Source organism: Bubalus kerabau, chromosome 11 (genome assembly GCF_029407905.1).
Source record: "Bubalus kerabau isolate K-KA32 ecotype Philippines breed swamp buffalo chromosome 11, PCC_UOA_SB_1v2, whole genome shotgun sequence".
In the NCBI taxonomy this organism is placed as follows: Eukaryota; Metazoa; Chordata; class Mammalia; order Artiodactyla; family Bovidae; genus Bubalus; species Bubalus kerabau.
This window is the reverse complement of record NC_073634.1, coordinates 45,822,198-45,837,549: the sequence shown is the minus strand read 5'-3', so window position 1 is coordinate 45,837,549 and position 15,352 is coordinate 45,822,198. Positions and strand designations below refer to the sequence as shown.

Below are 15,352 nucleotides of genomic sequence, written 5' to 3'. Positions count from 1 at the left end.
GACCAGCTACATGACAACTGGCCTGGGGAGCTGAAATGCTGGTGAGAAATTGAAGCCATAGATCTGTCTCAGAGTGCGGCCTCATCAGCTGTGATTGTTAGGTGTTAAGTTGAAGACCCTACAGCCCTCTGGTCTCGCCTGCATGTGATGGATGGCAGCTCGGGTGTTAGCCAGGGTTGGATAGGCTGGTGGTGGGGGCTGCTGCGGCCGGGTGCTGATTTGATATGCGTCCCCCTCTGGGACATGCATGGAGGATGCCTTGGGGGAGGAGAGAGACCCAAGAGGGCTTGTGGTTGCATCCGTCTTGGTCCAGCTGGGAAAACAGGAAGCATCTGAGATATTTCACACAGAGGAGATTTAACGCAGAGAACTGGTTACAGAGATGTTGGAAGAAAGGGCTCGGGGAGCCAAAGGGAATTGGTAGGTAGATGGGGAGAAGCAGAAGAAAGAAGAGGCAATACCTAGAGACAAGGAGGCTGCCAATCCTGCTGGACCGGGGCCTGCACCTGAACCCAAACTGTGCTGCTGGAATGACTCGGGAGGTGTGGCCGCCACCTTCCCTGAGGCTGGAATCAGGAACACTCCATCCGCTGCCGCTATGGCAACTATGGGCCAGCGCCGGAGCTACCGCCCACTTCGGGGAAAACCAGCAGCGAGCTTGCCTCTTTCTCCCACCTTCTCATCTCCCATCAGTGCCTCCCTTTGGCAGAACCAAACCGGATGGCCGGAGAGTTTGTGAAGTGTTCTCCTGGACTCCAAGCTCCAGCAGTAAAGAGGATTTAGAAGGGTCTGTGCAAACTGAGAGGCAGCAGATGAATAAAGGACACAGAGTTCTGGGGTTGAGGTGTGCAAGTGGAAACTAAGAGAAGTTCCTAACTTGGTATGGTGCTCAGGGTGCATTTATGATTTAAAATCCATTGTGCCCTGAGTAGTTTCTTTGTTTTTTTTTCTCCAACAATTCTCTGGCGAAAAGGTGTTAGAGTTGGAAATGATCAGTATTTCACCTTGTATAGGAATATCCTCTGCAGCGTTTGGAAGCACCGGAAGATGGTCCTGTAACTGCTGAAACATCTCCAGTGACAAGGAAGCTTGCTACCTGGGTGAGGTAGCCAGTTTATTTCACAGTCGGACAGTTGTAATTACTGGCAAGCACCCCGCGAGTGGAAACCTGTTTTCTAGGAACTTCTGCCCACTGGTCCTTGTTCTGTACATCATGGGCAATATCCTTACTTCACTTACTCTTTACTTTGTGTTATGTAAGAGAAGGTGGGCTTTGGATTCTATATTAGTCAGAAGTAGACTGGTCCATGAAAGACAGGAACCCCCACCTCCCCAACCCAAGAATGGCTTAAGTAAAGTTCAGGGTCTTGGGGAGGCAGTACAGGGAAAGTTGGGGGCGCTGCCCAGTCACGTCCCTTAGAGCCCAGCCTCCTTGCACATTTCTACTCTGCCAGCCCCAAAATATATGCCCCAACCCCATGGGTGAAGATGGCACTGTGGTCATCTCACCCATTTTCCAAGCAGTAGGATTCATGGAGGTGGGGGGGAGGGGTGGTGCGTGAAATGTTACTTCTCTCTTAAGGAAGTATCCTGGGAGCTGCTGTTAGAAACTTTCCCTTACATTCGATTGGCCAGAACTTGCTTGTTGTTGTTGTTCAGTCACTCAGTCATGTCCAACTCTTTGCCACCCCATGGACTGCAGCATGCCAGGCCTCCCCTGTCCTTCACTATCTCCCAAAGTTTGCTCAAACTCATGAACTTGGTTTCATGGTCAAAATCAAGCTGCCAAGAAATCTGGGAAATGTATTTATTCTTTACCTGGATACCTCAGTGCCCAGTCCAAACTTCTTTGACTATGGGAAAGAAGGCAGTAGATACTGAGGTCCAGCAAATACTCCAGCAAAAGTGTCAAGTTTTATAGGCCAAGCAATGCACTAGACCCGTGCTTCTCACATTTAATATGTGCATTTCCTGGGGAGTTTGTTAAATGCAGATGCCGACTTAGTAGGTCTCACTGAGGGCTGGGATTCTGCATTTCTGTCAGGCTCCTAGCTGACAGCAATATTGCTGGTCCAAGGACCATACAGTGTACAAAGGGCTGGACGTTGTTGAACAAGAGGGACAGAGGCTCATCTTGCATCCTGCAAGTGAAGTTGAATCCCAGACTTTTTACTGTAAACCTGCCTTTGGGGGATGCTGTGAGATTACAAAAGACCGGCTCCCAGGAGGCCCTGAAATGTAGCCTCCTTCCTGCTTTTGGAGTGTCTCCTCCAGGAGGGCGCTGATTGGGGCAGAATGCATGAGCTGTTCAAATTGTGTATCAGCTACAGACTCCAGGAAAGTGAGCAGGTTGGGGGTCACCTAGAAGCAGGCGAGATTTCAGACGGGGTCCAGCCGGCATGGACAACCGCAGAGAGGAGGCTTCAGGCTGGGCGGGGGCAGGGCAGGAGAGCACTTCCCCCTGTGCCAGGGAGGACCAGGGCCTGCAAGAAACAAGGCCGCCACTGCGGGCCTGCCCAACTCCCCATCTGCTCAGGAGAGAAAGGACACGGAGCAGAGGCAGGAATTCAGGCAATTAATCCTTTATTTAAAGAATAATAAACAGCCAGATTTTACATACTGAAAGAGGGAACAAGGTAAAAGGGGTTAAAAACTAAAAAGCAAGGATGGCAGACACCAATTAACACAATGCTAATTGACAATTTCCCCAAGCTTCCATGAAACATGCCAGGCCGATTTCCCCAATTGCTAATTAAATCAAACCGTACACACAATACTAATTTCCCTAACTTAGGGAACTCAGTAGACAAATAAAATGAGAAACTAACTTAAACATTTTGTCAAAGTATGGGAAGACGGATGAATGAAATCTTAACATGAATAAACTTTGGCTTCGTGTAAATTTGTTAAAGTTCTGACATGTTTAATGAAGTCGTGAAATATTCTGGTATCTCTGTTCTGCTCACAATTGCATAAACGTTCTTCGCTAATCACAAAATAATACACAGCAGTCCTCTTACACTTACGCTCTCTCCCTCCGGTGAAGGGTACCCAGCGCATCATGGAAGTGACATGGAAATTATACCTTTTAAAAATTATAAAATACCTACTTAATTACAATTAAAAACAAAGAAATAACTTTTTCTTTAAAATAGTCCCCGAGGTCTTTTGAGCTGGAGTCTGGCTTTTTGAAAAAGAGAAGCCAGTCACTTAATCACAGAGTTGAGTGTGGAGGCAGCTCACGTTGGCTGGTGTTCTGGCGACCCCCCTCCCCCAGCCCTGCTCTGATCTATCTCAGGGGCCCTGTGGCTCCCTTTCCCACCAGCCCCTGCTGCAGCCTGCTTTGAAGTGTCCCCTTTACGCTCTTGCCTCTTGCTACACTCAGGGTCTGCTAGATGTATCCCCGTTGAATTTCGCTGTCACAGAACGGGGACGGGTCTTTGAGGTCATCTGTCTAATTCGCTCATCTTCCTGTTGAGGAAACTCAGGCCAAGAGATGCGAATGTGCCTGAGATCTGACAGTTGGCCTGAGGCCCCCACGTTTGTTTGTTTGTTTTTTAAATTATGTGAGAATTATATGGTTGTCTGAAGAACTGTGGCTCATACTTCCATTGCGTTTATTGCTACTGTGTTCCAGCTACTGTTGTAAGAGCGCCGCACAATTAAGCCAGTTGATCCTTGTAATGATCCTGAGAGGTCAATATCATTGTCTCCCCATTTTATAGATAAAGAAACCGAGGCACTGCAGTGTTGAGTAGCTCACCTGAGGTTACATCCCTAAGTGGCAGAACTAGATTTAACTCCGGGAAGACTGGCTCCAGGTCTACACTCTTAACCACTCCATTAACCTGCTCTTTTGTAGACTAATTAGAAAATACAGAGAGAAATAAAGTAGAAAATGAGAATAAATGTCACATGTAATAATGCTTTTCAGAAAAATATAACCATTATTAGAGTTTTGGCCATATCCTAACATAATTTGTCCTCCTTCTTCTTACATGTTAAAAAATAGAATTAAATGTATCCACGTGCTTTCCTATGATTCACTTGATTTTGCTTTTTTTTCTTAACAGTGTACTGTGAACAGCTTTCCAGTGCCTATAAACACACGTGTGCAGCATGATCTTTAGTGGTTGCAATGCATCCCACTGAATGGATGTGCCACAGCTGAGTTAACCTATGCACTGTGGTTGACATTTAGGTTGTTTCTTCTTTCTCTCTCATAGCATGCTGCAGTGGACATCCATATACAGACGTCTTTATTTTCTTGTTGCATTTTCCTTATGGTGACCACTTCACTGTTATATATATATATGGAAACCAGAAGATCTGAAAGGTGAGGGGGAGAGAGTATTAAGTGGAGGTAGAGGACACCCCTAGATGTGCAGATCTAGGAAGCTGGACTCCCAACCAGCAATGGAGGAAACCCCCACTCCCTAAGTGAAATATTTCACCACGGGTCCATTCTTGTGCAATTTCTTGTGGATCACTAAGGCAAGGGTCACAGTCCCCCCAAATAATATAATGGACACTCACCATCTGAGGTTCAGTAAACTATTCTTTAGGGGTGATTAGCTTTAGACATATGTATGTGTGTGTAAAGAATTGTTATATTTTAGGGTATTGGCTGCCTAGTGAAGTATATGAAAACTAGGCTGTTGGTGAAACTTGTTTACATAGATTCACATGTTCCACCCACTAGCCAGAGAGGCAAGTGGGTATCTTTGCTCAGCCTAGGATGTAGACATGGGAGATGGCCATGCGCAGCCGCGGAGCTGGGTTCTTTGGCCTCTTTGTCCTGACTGGCATCGGTAATGCATTTGTCAAGAAGGAGGATGCTTATCTGTCCTTGTCCCTCCCTGGGACAAAGGCAGACCTGTCATTGTGAGATCAAGGGAACTCTGGAACCGTGTGGAAGGACAGCTGAAAGTCTTTCTCGTTCATTGTGATTTATCATAATCACTGACCCCTCCCCCAGGATGAAATAGGAATGAAATAGTAATGTGATAGGTTAATGCTGATAATTAAAGAGAGTTTAAGACCAGTATGAGACTGAATTGTGTGTGTGGGTGGTTGAAATGGCTGTTTGATGTGAAAGTCAATGATTGAATTATTCAGAGAGAGTGATTTCCAAATGATAATTTTACACTTTACATAACTGGTTTTGATTTATTATAGTGGCACCCAGTTGAGCCGCTTTAGTTCTAAGGGGCTGTCAGCTTTTCCCTCCCCAACCCCTGGTTTGGAGCCCACACACACAAAAACCTGCTCATGTCTGAAATTTGACGGTATTGTTGTTATCTCTCTGGCATGAGTTTCCCCCCTTGTCCCTCATAAGCGTTTATGGCTTGTTTGGCTTTGCAGTATATAATCTGGCGGAGGGTGTGTGTGAGAGTATACACGAGCGAGTGCGCACATGCCTGTGTATGTGTATAGTGAATGGCCCAGATAACCTGATCTCTCCTTCCCTTTCATTGTGGTTTTACGAAAGCTTTGATCTTTTGTCATTTAGCAAGAGGTAGGGCTAGGCTGGGAACAGGACCCCACGGCCAGCTGGAATGAAAATGGTACGGCAGCGGCAAGTTGCAATGCTGCTTCAGAACTGAGAGGAGAGTGAAAAGCTTGGGAGCCTCACTTCCGGATCAACCCAAGAGAAGGAATGTGAAACTTAGAGAACGTATGAACTTATGCCAAGTAAATCCATCTGAAAAACCAGGCCTCCAGAGGCTGCTGTTTCTCATCTGAATCTTTTTTTTTTTTTGCTGGAAGTGACGCAAACCAAGGCACAGTTATCCTGCTGATCTTTTCTGAAGCAGCCTAGAAGGCAAGTGACACAGGACAGGCAGGCAAGTTACTTATCCTAACAGATCTTCTTGGTTGACACCATGCTGCAACCCTCCCCTCCCAACACTACAGCTTCCATCCCTCCTTTGGGATTGAGGGTGGCTTATTCTTATGAGTAAAAGCAGTAGCAGGAAGATCATTCGTTTAGTGACAACCCTGAGCACTTACATATGGTGTAATAACGTGGACAGCAGCTAGCATTTGTTGAGTGCTTGCTTTGTGACAGGTACTGTTTTAAGCACATTTACTGTATTAACCCATTTGATTCTGTGTAGAGCCCTCAAAGTATTATATTTGTTTTTGCCTCATTTTATACATCAGAGGCTGAGGGTCACTAGGTTGCCCCTGAATGTAGTGTCTGCACTCAGAATTCTTTTTCAGCACTGGTCCCAGTGAAAGATGCCATGCTCCATGCTTACTCCTTCAGTAAAGGAGGTCTTTATTTTCTGAAGCCTTTTGGATGGCTGGTTGCATGTCTCTGATCTATGGCTCCAAAATAGGCAGGAATAGAACAGACCTATCAGAGAATATCGGAGAAGGCAATGGCACCCCAATCCAGTACTTTTGCCTAGAAAATCCCATGGACGGAGGAGCCTGGTAGGCTGCAGTTCATGGGGTCGCTAGAGTCAGACACGACTGAGCGACTTCACTTTCACTTTTCATTTTCATGCATTGGAGAAGGAAATGGCAATCTACTCCAGTGTTCTTGCCTGGAGAATCCCAGGGACGGGGGAGCCTGGTGGGCTGCCATCTATGGGGTCGCACAGAGTCGGACACGACTGAAGTGATGCAGCAGCAGCAGCAGCATCAGAGAATGTGCTGGAAAATTGTTGGGGAACTCAAGGAGTTTGGGGATGGTGAGGAAAGGCTGGGTGAGTGGAAGCAATGAAAGGAGTTGGGACACCACTGTGGGGGAAGGGCAGGAGTGGGGAGGGAAAGGAGGCATCAATAGATTTAATGAAGAGGAAGTCTAGACCTTGTCCCTCCGGTTTGGCACTTGGGTCACATTCCCATGATGGCCAATCCTGAAAGTAGCTTAAATTTCCCTAACCTATAGAACTGGTCAACTGAACACTGTCTTTCTTCTCTGCTTTGATCTCATTTTAAAAAGTGTTCAAAATGTCTCAAACTGGGGCTTATTTTTAAAGTAAAAAAATTTTTATATTTATTTACTTATTTTACTCTCTTGGGTCTTAGTTGCCACACTCAGGACCTTTCATTGCAGTGTGCAGGCTTCTCTAGCTGCCCTGTGGCACGTGGGATCTTAGTTTCCTGACTAGGAATTGAACCCAAGTTCCCTGCATTGAAAGGTGGACTCTTAACCACAGGACTACCAAGGAGAGTCCCAAGAACTGGGGCTTAGACACTGCTGGAAGTACCCAGTATTGCCAAATAAATCTGGGGTATGATTTCAAGGAGGGGAAGTTATATGATTTCATTGGCTAGTAATCAAAATATTACTTTTATAGCAAAATACATCTCAGTAAATTATGAAGTAGAAAACAAAATTCTAATGAATCCTTAAAGCCTGGGATTTCTAAGAACTGAGCTAGGCCCCAGAACCCTGGCAGGGTGGATTCACTCTTCTCTGCCCTTTGGGCCTTTTCGGGAGTGAAGTGGAGCAGTCTTGATGCATGTGTTCCCCTGGCCTTGCCAGGAATCCCGCCAGGCAGATGAGACCTGGCTCCTACCCAGCCCTGTTTCTGATTGATTCCAGGGGACTTCCATCCTCAGAACTTCTGTGGATAATAGTCTGATAAATTTTGGGGTTAGGATACATTTCAAAGGAAGATGGGAACCCCAGAGGCCTTGGAGAAAGAAGAATGGAAACGTAACCCTCAAAAGCACAAAGTTTGGTACTTGACAAAAGATGATATAAACCAACTCACAAGAAAAATGACCAACTTTTGGGAAAAGATATTTGTATCACATATAAAGGATTAACATTCTTAGTATACAAAGAGCTTTTATGAAGCAAAAAGTAAAGAACACCAGATAGAAAAAATAGGGGAAAACATACTTTGTATTTTTATAGAAAAAATGACTGATAAACATTTGAGAAGAAAGCCTTACCAGTTATTAAAGGAATGTTAAATAATCAGTAACATATACTTTTTTTAACCTGGGAGATTTGAAAAAATGGAGACAATTTGATGCTGGCAAGCATGCTGGGAAATGGGCAGACTCATATAGGGTAGGTGGAAATGGGTATATTGGTACATACAGCCTCTCTGGTGAGTGGACTGAATTTCTTAGAATTTAAAATGATCATATTAAGTACCTAAAAGTATAATATAGCAGGAGTATTTTGTCTGTATAATGACGAATGTATAGTGACATTCTTTATAGTTGGTTATGAAGTAGTTGATTACAACTTAAATGTCCACTGAGAGGGAAAATGGTGAGATATGCAGCTCCATCCATGTGATGGGAACTTACCTTATTGTGTTGTGTGCTGTGCTGTCATGGCCTACGCTTTATGACCCCATGGGCTGTAGCCTGCCAGGCTCCTCTGTACATGGGATTCTCCAGGCAAGAATACTGGAGTGGGTTGCCCTTGTCCACTCCAGGAGATCTTCCCGACCCAGAGATGGAACCCAGGTCTCCTGTGTCTCCTGCATTAGCAGGCAGATTCTTTACCACTGTGCCACCTGGGAAACCCTCATTATCTTATGAGATAAGTCTTTATATGCAGATGTGAGAATAAGAACAGTGCAGGCTGACAGTGTCACTCACTTTTTGATTAAAAAAAGATGTATTTTTTTTCTTTTATTTTCTTATGGTAGCTACACCCATGTAGAGTTAAGCTGGAGCAACTTTATTAAAGGTGAATCACTGAACTTCCCAGGTGGCGCAGTGGTAAAGAATCTGCCTGCCAATGCACGAGATACAAGAGACTTGTGTTCTATTCCTGGCTCAGGAAGATCCCCTGGAGTAGGAAATGGCAACCCAATCCAGTATTCTTCCCTGGAAAATTCCACGGGCAGAGGAACCTGGAGGGCTACAGTCCATGGGGTTGCAGAGTCAGACATATCTGAACAACTGAGCATATGCACATGTGGGTGTATGAGAGAAAGGGACAAATCCTTGGAGCAGCAATGAAAAACCAGAGCTGCTAACTATACCTGGCTCTTTTAAGATTTTTTAAAGGATGTATGTTTATATGTAGTTATGTTGTCTAAACATAGATACAAATCAAGGAAGAAAAATGTACCAAGAGGGCTATGGTCTGTGAGATTAGAGATGGTTTTTCTTTTATGTGTTTTGTAGTGTTTTTCAGAATTAAAACAAATGCCCTCCTGTCATATCACTTGCTTCCTGTGCACCCTTCACTCAGCATTCAATATTCACCATTTTGTGTTTCTGGTTACCTGTCAAAATGAATATATTCCTCCTCGCCACCCCCCACCACCTTACTATACTCAAGGAATCCAAGTTTTCAGTCCTGGAGGTAACCTTGATGTTTCATCCCACCTCCCTACTTTGCAGTGTTTTGCAAATGAGTGTGTGAGCCTCTGAGGGAACACATGTTGCCATATCCTTAGGATATCCCTGATGTGTCTGTTGTGCCAGCGTCCTGTCTAACTAGTTCTCCCTTTCAGTCTCAGATGTGTCATGATCTGGACAATAAATCACATGGCTACACTGCTTGGAGCAGTCACGTGACAGTTCACGTTCATGACATTAGTGAGAAGCAGAGACAGGAATGAAACCCAGAGCTCCCGATTTCACTGTATATGGTCAAAGGCAAGCCCTGCCTTCAGTGAGCTTCTAGTAACCCTGGCAATAAAAGGCATTTTCCTACAAAGACAGGTGGTTCTCTGGGGAGAAATATTGGATTTAACTCTTGGTTCTGCCCCTACTGGCCATTCTCTGAATCTCAGCTGTCTTATCTGTAAAGTGGGGTTACTGTGCCTGTCTCAGAGGGTTGATATGAGTATTAAATACAGTGCTGAGCATTATGCTTAAAAAATAAACCTCATTTATAAAAAGAGCAGTCCAGTATAATGCAAAATTATATAAGGCTCCAAGTATATTGTTGTTCAGTCACTCAGTTGGGTCCAACTCTTTGACCCCATGGACTGCAGCACACCAGGCTTCTCTGTCCTTCACCATCTCCCAGAGTTTGCTCAGACTCATGTCTATTGAGTCAGTGATGCCATCCAACCATCTCATCTTCTGTTGTCTCCTTCTCCTCTTGCCTTCAATCTTTCCCAGCATTAGGGTCTTTTCTAATGAGTCAGCTCTTCGTATCAGGTGGCCGAAGTATTGGAGCTTCAGCATCAGTCTTGCCAATAAATATTCAGGGTTGATTTCCTTTAAGATTGACTGGTTTGATCTCCTTGCTGTCCAAGGGACTCTAAAGAGTCTTCTCCAGAATCACAGTACAAAAGCATCAATTCTTTGGCACTCAGCCTTCTTTACGGTCCAGCTCTCACATTCATACATGACTACTGGAAAAACCATAGCTTTGATACATGGATCTTTGTCCCTGATGTAAAAATGAAAGTTTGATCATGTACTGGAACTGAAGGACACTAGGTACCTTGGACAAGTCCAATCTTACTTCATAGGCACACTTCCCAAATACCCTAGGGCAAATTCTTCTTTAGGGATACCAAAAGATGGAAAAGTTTTGAGTTGCTTGTTAGAAGTTGAGCTCGATGACTGAGTAGGTTGATTCATTTGGGTGAGTGTGGTGGAGCCAGAGGCTCTTGCAGTCAGAAGGGAGCTTGGAAATGACATAGTGCCATTCCGGGCAGAAATTGCTCTGGGAGTCTTTGGAAGCCAGAATCCATGTTGTCTTGCGCTAGTCTCACTGGGAGACAAGCACCAAGAGCCTGCTGGACCTCTCCCTGGTCCCTGGCTTTCCTCCTCAAGGAGCCCTGGTGGGGAAGAGACCCTGAAAGGCTCACTTGCCACATCTTGCTTGGACACTGACCATCTAACTGGTGTCAGAGGTGGTCAGTTCTTACCTTCTTCATCCCTGGAAAAAGCTGAATCTGCTACTAAATATTTCCCTTATTTTCTGGTGGGCATAGAAAAGGGCTTTGGGTTTTCACTTCTGAATTAGCAAGAAGAAGGGACAAAGGACCTGGGTGAAAGCAATAACAACACAAAACAACGCTTCCCCTGTGCCCACCGTCCCCCCCCCACCTTGATCTGTTTGGAAATTTGAGCCTAAAAGCTCACTCATTCTAAGAAAGTAGATTATTCCAGGACAATGAAAGCATATTCCAAGGGGCTACATGCTTGAACAGGAGCTAGGATCATTGGACAAAAACTTTAGTCTACTCCTTTGTGCACCACAGCAATACTTTCTAATATTTTGTGAGCATTTACTATGTGCCAGCCACAGGGCTAAGTGTTTTATAAGTATAATCTCATTTAATTCTAACAAGAACCTCTGAGCTTGGTGCTATTATTATCGCCATTATTCAAATACTGAGACTGAGGCTTAAAGAAATTAATTTGCCCAAAGTTCTCAGCTAGAAAAATCCAGAGTATGAAGCCAGACTCTGATATCAACAATTATGTCTTATTTCTATATACTGTAGTCTCCCTGTTAACATAAAATGTGCCAGGCACTGTCCTAGAGAAGAGCTCTATTATTGGCAGGTTTTGACCATGAATTTTCATGGCACACTTAAAATATTTTTGTTCCTAATTCTGATTGATGCCTCCCTCTTCCTCCACCTCCTCCTTTTTTTCTAGAGGAAGAAAGTCTCAAATACCTACTGCTTGCTGTACCTCCCAGCCTATGTGGTCAACATTTAATTACATTAACATTTGTTTTCACTAAAAAAGTAATCACATTACTGCCTTCATGTCACATTAGTGAAAATGGATACCAATATGATACATATTAATAGAATATGATGGGAAATTGCTAATACAATTAGACTTTCACATTTTATTAGTTCTGGAGTGACACCATACACAGAAGAACAGCTCACGTTAGTGGTGATGAGGAATGGCTGAGAGGCAGTAGATGCCTGGCTATCCCGCAAAGGCAAAGCCGGCTCTCAGGGAACCCTGGAGCATTCAGGGGGTCTCATGCTAGATTTCTGAGTCCTACTTCCTGTTCCCTCCTGTTACATGAGCACCTTTGGGCTGGGACAGGAATTCTTCCTTCACAGCCAGACTGTGTTGCCTGAATTGTGGTCATTAAAGTATCATGTGACATGATCCTGCCTGGGTGGCCCCAGATCAGATAGAATTAATATTTCATGATCCCTTCTGTGGCGGGTGCTGGCAGGGAGGGGGACACAGGCAGGGAAATGTCCCTAGGGCCCATCCCAACACTCTTTAGCAGCTTTATGATGGTCCTCTGCCTTAGGGTCGGGGCCTCTGGAATAGCATTTGGTTGCTTTTGCCTCCCAGAGGTTTCCCCACCTTCCATCCTTCTCTTCCTGCTCAGCCCCCATTTCCCAACTCACCCAAGAGATGGTAGGAAAGCCTTCTTGACTGGTCACTGGTGGACATCTGAAGGTGCATTGTTCATCCTCAGTCCTGGTTAATTACCTCTTGGTGTGTTAGATTTTATTCCTGTGACTTTGTCTCCTTCCCCACTTGAAACACTGTCCAAATCCAATTTGTCTTTTCAGGCCTGTTTCAAATCCCATTTCCTCCATGAAGATATCCCTATATACCCCAAGCTGATGTTACCCCTGAATGCAACGCACACCGTATACCTGCTTGTGTACTCACGTGACTTTACTAATAAGCGACAGTGGCCACTTCCTGGCCTTGTTTACAAGAAAAAAATTTTTTGATTAAAAACTCAGAGTGAAGCAGACAAAACCTGATAATATTAGACTTGAAAGAAGATGAGGGCTGGCCTCTGCAGAGCATGGGGTGTGGTACAGTCTGATATATAAGGACCAGGACTCAGAAAGTGGCAGGGTTCCTGCTTCCTTCCCTCTGCAGGCTTTCTCCTGGCCTTCGATTTTATCTGTCCTTCCCTGGAACAGGATCCAGAATTTGGGACCTTGGACTGAAAGCCTGTGGTGTGACAGTTGTGAAGAAAAACTGTCACAATTAAGGAAGATGTCTATTACCTTGACAAAGGATTCAGTCTAAAGAGTGGGTAAATAGAGGAAGAGAGAAAAAGGTGAGATGGGCACCACCTGGCTTTTAAAAAATAGGTAATTTACTTTGGAGAAAGTTATACACTGTGGAAATACTAAAAAGAGAACTTATAGCCTCAGAATAGTCAGTGAACGTAAATCAGTATGGCAGCAGAACTTTCATTCACCAGCTCTTTCATGCTCCTTTTTGGGGAGAGCCACCATGGAGGCTCTGGACAGAAGGGGGAGAAGCAGCAGACTGGGAGCTTGCCCTCTAGAAGCTTATGAGGCTGCATGGCCTGGAGGCAGGATCTCTGATCTGAGGACGGTGAATCCTCAGTCTGTACCAGATTCCTCACCTGAAGAACTAAGGGTGCTGCAACTAAGATGACGTGTCAAGCCACATTCTCCTCTAAAATTCTGTAACTCTGCTGAAGGATGGGTATTGTTGTTCAGTCACTAAGTCTTGTCCGACTCTTTATGACCCCACGGGCTGCAGCACGCCAGGTTTCCCTGATCTTCACTATCTCCTGGGGTTTGCTCAGACTCATGTCCACTGAGTCGGTGATGCCATCCAACCATCTCATCCTCTATGTCCCCCTTCTCTTTCTGCCTTCAATCTTTCTCAGCATCAGGGTCTTTTCCAATGAATACACTCTTCAAATCAGGTGGCCAAAGTATTGGAGCTTCAGCTTCAGCACCAGTCCTTCCAATGAATATTCAGGGTTGATTTCCTTTAGAATTGACTGGTTTGATCTCCTTGCTGTCCAAGGGACTCTCAAGAGTCTTCTCCGCCTTCTGGCCCGAAGTTCCATTCACTGCCTCCACCTTCAGACCTGCGCTGGCTGTCGGCGAGACTGTCGCAGCATTCCATTGTCTCGCAGCCCTTGTGGCACCTGAGCCTGCAATGTCAAGTCCCAACGGGGACCTGGGCACGCCGGTGTAGGCGGGCGCTAGAGGTGAGGAAGACAGCTTTGGGGTAGCAGAATACGCTGCCATCAACTCCATGTTCAGTTCAGTTCGGCTGCTCAGTCATGTCCGACTCTTTGCGACCCCATGAATTGCAGCATGCCAGGCCTCCCTGTCCATCACCAACTCCTGGAGTTCACTCAAACTCATGTCCATCAAGTTGGTGATGCCATCCAGCCATCTCATCCTCTGTCATCCCCTTCTCCTGCCCCCAATCCCTCCCAGCATCAGAGTCTTTTCCAATGAGTCAACTCTTCACATGAGGTGGCCAAAGTACTGGAGTTTCAGCTTTAGCATCATTCCTTCCAGAGAACACCCAGGACTGATCTCCTTTAGAATGGACTTGTTGCATCTCCTTGCAGTCCAAGGGACTCTCAGGAGTCTTCTCCAACACCACAGTTCAAAAACATCAATTCTTCGGCGCTCAGCTTTTTTCACGGTCCAACTCTCACATCTATACATGACCACTGGAAAAACCATAGTCTTGACTAGATGGACCTTTGTTGGCAAAGTAATGTCTCTGCCTTTGAATATGCTGTCTAGGTTGGTCATAACTTTCCTTCCAAGGAGTAAGCGTCTTTTAATTTCATGGCTGCAGTCACCATCTGCAGTGATTTTGGAGCCCCTCAAAAATAACTCCATGTTGGACTAGATCAACTCCTGTCTGGACCACCTGGAGGAGAAGAATGACCACCTCCATGCCTGCCTCCAGGAACTGCTTGAATCCAACTGGCAGACGTGCCTTGAGTTCCAGCTGCAGCTTGGAGAAACCCCCAGCGATGCCAGCCCCTAGGCTCTGGGAGCCCCCAGCCAGGCCTCAACCCTCACTTGCTGGGCCAGGCTCTGGCCTGAACACTCACCACCTGGCTTAGATACCTTCTCAAGGGCTGGCCGACAGATCTCCTGAGGGGTCTGCCTGCCTACGCCACCTTTATGGTACTTCCCTTGGTGTGCCTGGGCCAGCCCCCACCTCCCAGCATCCCCTCCTGGAGCCAGGTGTGGGGCAGTGGCTCATCTACCATGACTGCCTGCTCAACGCCTGGATGCTCCCCACTCTGCCCAGGCCTTGAGTGTCCACATTAAATGGGTCTCCAACACCAAAAAAAAAAAAAAAAAAAAAATGGTCTTCTCCAACACCATAGTTCTAAAGCCTCAATTCTTGAGCACTCAGCTTTCTTTATGGTCCAACTCTCATATCCATACATGACTACTGGAAAAACCCATAGCTTTGACTATATAGACCTTTGTTGGCAAAGTTTACACTGTCTAGGTTTGTCATAGCTTTTCTTCCAAGGAGCAAGTGTCTTCTAATTTCATGGCTGTAGTCATCGTCCACAGTGATTTTTGAAGGATACATACACTGAGAGTCATATCTGGTGTTGTTGCACAGGGAGGTGGGTGGATATGGGGCAGACCTGGTAGGGTCAAGATGGGTGGAACAGGAGGGCTGGAAAAGGGGCACTGTCAAA

General features: G+C 45.5%; 1 pseudogene; it reads left to right on the top strand.

Moving 5' to 3' along the window:
* The first annotated feature begins 13,821 nt into the window (after positions 1-13,821).
* Positions 13,822-14,869, top strand: LOC129623114 (bublin coiled-coil protein-like; annotated as a pseudogene).
* Positions 14,870-15,352: the final 483 nt, after the last annotated feature.